Genomic DNA, 6935 nt, shown 5'->3' on the forward strand with positions numbered 1-6935 from the left:
GGTACCAGGTTTTGGGGAGATCTCAAGGGGACGGCTGAACTGAGACCCTAATTATACTGTCTTTCGTTGGGGGAAGGGAAGCGGTTTCACAACCAAAATCACAAAAAGAGGGGGAAGAGCACAGAACTCGGGGTGCAGGTACACAGAGTCCCAGTAACTAGCAGAAACCATTGTTTTCGTGCTTCAGTGCTCGTGCTTCAGTTCTGGGCAGCCTTCCACCTCCCAACAGCACAGCTCTCCCTCCCCACCACTGAGCTGGGGGTGGGGGGAGTGAGTTTCTGAAGTTCAGTCCCAGTCTTTAGAAGAAGGTACAAGGGGGTTTCCTGCAGAGGGATGTCTTGTTATTTGTAATGATGATTGAAGGCAGGCCGGGGCGGGGGTTCAGCATATGATAGATAACTACCTATGGAGACAGGTAGCTAAGAGGCAGCACCCCCTCCCCCTGTACTGGCTCAACAGTTTTAAGCTTTTCCGTGGTCTTCCATGGCAATCGTGAGGCAGGAAAATGCAGGATTTCGGACAGACTCTCACAGGGATCTCCATGACTTTTCCTCCCTGTTGACTTCATGTGCTGTGGAGCCACTAAAAATGGCTTTTTTCTTAAGGTGCTGCCACAGGGATCTGTTCTCTCAGGTCTCCGTGGGCAGCTCAGTGCCTGGGGGAGGAAGGAACAAGCAGAAGGAAGAAACAGGACAAGGAGAGAGAAGAAGGAAGAAGGTGAGAAAGGAGATTTGCTTCCATGCCAGAGGGAAGGGGAAGGAGATCCCCCCGTCTGTGCCCAGCAGGATGGTGTCGGCAGTGGGGTTGTCCTGCAGCCGGGGGCCATGCTGCGCTGGGAGATGGAGAAGGAGAGAGGGGAAAGGGGCAGTGACTTCCTCCTCACCTGCCTGGATATCCTGGACTATCTTCCCCACAGTCTTCCCCATCCAGCTGTTTTGGCTGAAAAAAATCAAGGTATGAGCTCATTGAATTGGGGTTCCTCCTACCCCAGTCCATCTCATGTATATCTATATGGTCATCTTGTATATCTAAATGCCTCAGAAACATGAAGACTCAGTGTTAAAAACCCTCACAGCAGTTCTCCCTTTCTAGTTGTCTCTTTCTGGGGCTCTGGAGGTGCCCCTTCACTGGGCTGCTGGGGCTCCCATGGGTTCTGGGCTTCCTCTCTTCTTGGGTGCTGTTTAGAGATGTTTGAGGTGTCCCAGGGGTCCTTTCTCCCCTAACTCTCTACTTAGGCATGTCTGGGGTCCCAGGGACCCCCTGATAAGAGAAATGGGTCTTAATGTCTTCACAAAAGACTAGGTCTGAAATAACCAATCAGGTTCTGAAAGAATGTGTGAGGAAGCCCTCATGAATATCCAGCTGTATGACTTTGTTGCAGAACCCGGAGAGTTTGAACTTCTGAGCTTTAGGGGAATATGCAGTAGGTGGTTCGGGAAAGCTGTACCTCAGGCAATGGGGAAGCAAAGATGGCAGTACGTGGCCAAAAGTTTAGGATAAAAGGAGGTTGCATCCTCCTTTTATGAGGAGAGTCCTCACAGGGGTATGCTCTAGCGGACTCTCTCCCTTTGTTCGAATAAGGTTGCAGGGCTCCTCTGTCTCCTTTGTGAGCACTGGCTCTTCACAGCCAGGGATTTTCCCACACACCCGTCTCCAGGCTCCCCCTCTCCAGGCTGCCCGCTCTGTTCTCCCCTCTCCACTCCAGACTGCTGGGGATTCTGCCTCCTCCGTGCCCCCATGTCTTGGTTTGGAAAGACAGGAGTCTGCTAAGGAAGGCAGGAGCCTCCCCTGAAATGGAGAATGTAAACCCTCCCCACCCCTCCGAATTGCTATAATTTTAAATTAAGGGGCTCTCAGGCAAAGATATGGGAGCAGGAAATAACAGTTCTTTAATAGGGAAGAAATAAAAAGAATAAAATAAACAATACAGTCCACTGGAACAACACTGACAGAGTCAGAACCCAACCTGACACCCTGTTGGTCAGGGTGTTGGTGGCAGTCCGATTGAAAATGTGGCTGCAGTCCTCTGAAGTATCAGGTGTGGTTCTGTTGGAGCAAGGGGGTTCTGTAGAGAAGGATGTAGTCTTCCTCTGAAGATCCAGGAGGAAAAGGCAGCTGCTGTTCCTCTGGGGAATCTCGTGGAGAAACGCTGAGTTGCAGTTTCAGAATCTCAGACTATATCGGGGTAGCAGTGCTTGGCTCCTCCCTCTGGGCGGAGCATCTCACAATGGGATGTTATAGTTCTTATCAGTCATGCACTGATATTCAATAGTCCGTTATCAGCAGAGGTCCCCTCCCGAGGAAGGTGTGAATGTGGTCATTCAAAGAGAGAGATAAGGCAAACTGCTCACTTGACAAGGTAATCAGCCATACAGATGGTAATGGAAAACATCTTGCATGCAATCTTCAACACCCCATTTCAGGGTGCCGGGGTTCTCCCCCTCGGCTCTCCCAAACCGCGGCGTCGCCCCCACTGCCGGCACTGTGCGATCACCGTACGGCTGCGGGACCCTGCATTCCCCCGCCCACTGCCACTGGGACACCCCAGAAAAACCCACCTGCAGGGGATGCCCCGAGATGTTTAGGGCGAGCTCACCTGCAGAACGCTGGGGGGAAGGAGACGATGCTCCCGGGGGAGGTACAGTGAGCGGTGGACCCCCGAGCTTCCTCCTTCTCTCTGTTTTCATCCCTCCTCTTACTTCTTGCTCCTCCTGGTCTTGCTCCTGCTCCTCCTCTTCCTCCTCCGTGGCCACCCTTTCTCCCCCTCTGCACCACGGCCGCCTTAAGCTAACCCTAACCCCACGACAGCACTGGCTACGGAATGGGGTAACCCCCCAACACCCCCAATCACCTCCACAGGGATTGACCGGGAGCTTGGGGACTCCCCTCCCCAGTGTGGATGCGCCTCCGTCCTCCCAAGCCCGAAGGAGCAGCTCCGAGGCTCAGATGATGGAGGACAGCAGGAGGTCCCCATAGGAACCTCTTTCCCACTGTCCTACCTCCCTTTATCCCCCCTCTCCCACCCTTTCCTGACGTCCCTCCAAACTCCAGCTACCTTTCACCACGGTTTAGGGGTGACCAACCCCACATCTACCTCCGAGTGTGGTTCCACGCCCCGTTATTCCAACGTTTCTCCCATTACCCCTTCCCACCCGCAGTCACGGAGGCTCCCCGTGCCACCAGCACTCCCAGTACGGCCCCAGCTCCCCCGCATGCTCCATCCCCAGCACCAGGCAGGGCCGCAGCCCCAAACCCGGTCCGGACCGGTCCGGCCCAGTGTGGAGCGCGGGGGCGGCACCAGCCGTGTCTGGGCAGGGCCAGGCCCCGCGGGGCTCCCACCCGCACTCGGCCCCCGCCGGGACAATGCGGGGGGGCCTGGTCTGGGCACCCTCCACCTGCCCCCTCCGCAAACACCCCTCCTAGGGGAAGTCCCCAAAACCTGTTCATTATGTCCAAAATTCGTGGAAAGCAGCACAGTCCTCCCCAAAACGGGCTCTCCAAGGGGCCCCCCTCCAAGCGTCAGAACCATGTGTTCACTTCTGGAACCGGGTATACCTAAGAATCCACTCAAGACTGGGGGATACCACAAAACAACTTACTACTTGGGGGTTTATCCTGAAAGCTCTCCTTGTTCTTCTTTCTTCCTTCCTCCCCTTCTTTCTCCTGTTCCTTCAAGTTTCTTCCTTCTCTTTGTTCCTTTTTCTCCTCCTCCTTTCTCCTTTTTTCTTCTTTTCTTTCTTCCTCTCCTACTTCTTTCTTCACCACTTTTTTTTACATGTTCCTTCCTCTCTTTGTTCTACTTCCTTCTTCTCCTTACCTCATTGCTCATTTCTCTCCTTTTTCTTTTTCTTTTTTCCATCCTCTCTCTCTTCCTTCTCTTTGTTCTTTCCTTTCCTTTCCTTCTTCCTTTCCCAGACAATTAGCTATGGATGGTGACCAAAGGGGACAAATTCCCACAGCAGAACCTTGTGGAAGAGGCTGTTTTGAGCAGCTTCATGGCTCAGGAATCCAACAGGGAGGAAAACCCTGGAGATCCCACATGAGGAGGGGCTGCATGCAAACCCAGCCCAGGAGCTCTGACTAGGAAAGACCCTCCCTGTGCCAGGAAGGCAGCCAGAGTTTCAGCCAGAGCTCTGACCTGGGGGTCCAGCAGCGGCTTCATGATAGAGAGAAGCCCTACAAGTGCTTGGACTGTGGGAAGAGCTCCAGCTGGAGCTCCCACCTCATCCACCCATCCATGCTGCGAATGGCCCTACACATGTGGGGAATGTGGGAAGACATTCAATGACGTCTCCATCTTGGCCTCCCACCAGCGGCTGCACACTGGGGAACGTCCCTACAACAATGGATAATGTGGGAAGACTTTCAGCCAGAGCTTCAAGCTCCTCGCCCACCAGAGCCTGCATACAGTGGGATGGCCCTTAAAGTGCCCTGACTGCTGAAAGAGCTTTGTCCACAGTCCCACCTGGTCACCCACTGGCACTTCCACAGTGGGGAGAAGCCTTATGAGTGTCCCGAGTGTGGGAAGAGGTTTTGAGCAGCTCAATTCTCATCAGACATCCACAGACACACATGGAAGAGAGACCTCATGAGTATCCTGACTACAGCTAGAGGTTTTGGAATAGCTCACATCTCATCAGGAGACACACACCAGGGAGAGGCCCTACGAGTGTCCCGAACATAGGAAAAGATTCAGCCAGAGCTTTGCCTTGATGAGACACCAACAGACCCACCAGTAAGGGAAGCCCTACAAATCAAATGCCATGACTACAGGAAGAGCTTGAGTTGAAATTTTGAGCTCATCACCCACCAGCACCTGCACACCGGGGAGAAACCATACAAGTGCTTGGAATGTGGGAAGAGCTTCATCTGGAGTTCCAGCCTTATCACCCACCAACATCCGGGCACTTGGGAGCAGGTGTGGGGAAGGCAGGAAGAGCTTTAGCTGGAGCTCTTGCCTGATTTGCTACCAGAGAATCCACACAGGAGAACCACCCAGTGTAAGGGAAGAGTTTCACTGATGTCTCCAGTCTCATCACCTACCAGTGTCTGCACACTGGGGAATGGCCCTACAAGTGTCAGGAATGTGGGAAGATGTTGGGAAGGATGCAAGTTTGACAAGAAAGTCGCACAGATATGTGTGCTTGGCAGAAAGATTTTTAAATATATAGTCAGATGAAGGAATAGAGATGGAAGCAAGTTTTGATATAAAAGAAAATTGCTGAGTCAGTCTTACTGGATAACCAAGAAGGCAAAGGGTGTGTTAGTTAGAAGGGGTTTTTATGACTTAGAGCAAAAGATAAACCCACCTCAAACAAGGAGATGTTTTTACCAAGCAGAAAGATAGCACAGGCAAACAAGTCAAAGTTGCAAGTAGAAAAAAGGTCTCAGAATTTTCCACTGCAAGAAAACGGAAAAATAACTTCTAGCTTAAACTGTAATGTACTAACTTTTAGTGATTGGAGAATAGTAACATGAATATGGAATTTATAGTAGTTATGAAAGGCTATGGATAATAGTTAAGGTATAGATTGGTTCTACTGTATTAAGATGCTCAGCAAAAAAAATATGCACTGTATATAATGCACTGTAACCAAAAGCAAAGGGTCTCCAGGCCTGCCTGCAGCCAGAGCTGACAGCTGTAGGCACAGCTCTGTCACCCACAACCATGGACTTCTGTAACCTCTTGGATGGAGTAAACCACATTTTGGAGAGCTGCCTGGAGTCCCACATCTCTCATTTAGGCTCTTATAGGAAGAGCCTTAGCATCACCTACTACCTGATCTACCACCAGAAGATCCATACTGGGGAACAGCCTTATGAGTGTCCCTAGTGTGGGAAGAGGTTTCAGAATGGCTCAAATCTCATCAGGCATGGTGCACAGGCGATGCACACAGAGTAGAGGCCCTTCCACTGTACCAGCTGTAGGAAGAGCTTCAACTATAGCTCCAATCTCATCACCCACCAAGAAATTCACAGCTGGGTGAAACCCTATGAGTGTTGGGAGTATGGGAGGAGCTTCTGCAGCTCTGCCTTGACCTCACACTGCACCCATCAATAAAGGAAGCCCATGTGAGTGCCCCAGTGGAGAGGAGGGGGGGAGACCTTTGGTTATTGGTCCAACTTTTTCACCCACTGGAGAACACACACTGGATGATCCACAGTGACCCACATTGTGTGGAGACCTGATGATCCATCCATATGCAGAGCTGGGATGCATTCAAGAAGCAGCTGGTTTTTTGAGGCCTGTGATGAACAGGGATAATTTGAGGAATGGGATGTTCCCCAAGTGACCACCAGAGACCCTTAAATGACCCCCAACTCTAATGTAAATGAGTTTCAAGAAGTGATTTAAATATGTAAAAGAATTTGAGGGGAATGTTTAGTGTCACCCTGGGTTTTTAAGATTTTCTAGGCCTTCTGATATTGACATTCTTGTGGTGAACTTTCTCAGACACTTTCTGTAAATAACTGATTGTTTTGTCTTCTTTTATGGAGGAGGAAAAAGTTGATGGACTGTTGGTTTGACCAGTGTCATTGGAGAGGTGTCACTATCACTCTCTGTTGAAGATTGCATGCAAGATGTTTTCCATTACCATCTGTATGGCTGATTACCTTGTCAAGTGAGCAGTTTGCCTTATCTCTCTCTTTGAATGACCACATTCACACCTTCCTCGGGAGGGGACCTCCGCTGATAACAGACTATTGAATATCGGTGCATGACTGATAAGAACTATAACATCCCATTGTGAGATGCTCCGCCCAGAGGGAGGAGCCAAGCACTGCTACCCCATATACTCTGAGATTCTGAAATTGCAGTTCAGTTTTGTTCTCCACGAGATTCCCCAGAGGAACAGCAGCTACCTTTTCCTCCTGGATCTTCAGAGGAAGACTACATCCTTCTCTACAGACCCCCCTTGCTCCAACAGAACCAC

The 6935-nt window shown here is 50.9% G+C and overlaps 2 pseudogenes across 1 annotated transcript in view; one reads left to right on the forward strand and one right to left on the reverse strand.

Annotated features, from left to right (window-relative positions):
- Positions 1-6935, reverse strand: part of LOC102044099 — a 24724-nt pseudogene that overhangs the window by 7882 nt on the left and 9907 nt on the right. The gene's annotated exons all lie outside the window — the stretch shown is intronic.
- On the forward strand, positions 1333-6061 carry LOC115949015 (annotated as a pseudogene).

Source organism: Geospiza fortis, unplaced genomic scaffold, assembly GCF_000277835.1.
Source record: "Geospiza fortis unplaced genomic scaffold, GeoFor_1.0 scaffold290, whole genome shotgun sequence".
In the NCBI taxonomy this organism is placed as follows: domain Eukaryota; kingdom Metazoa; phylum Chordata; class Aves; order Passeriformes; family Thraupidae; genus Geospiza; species Geospiza fortis.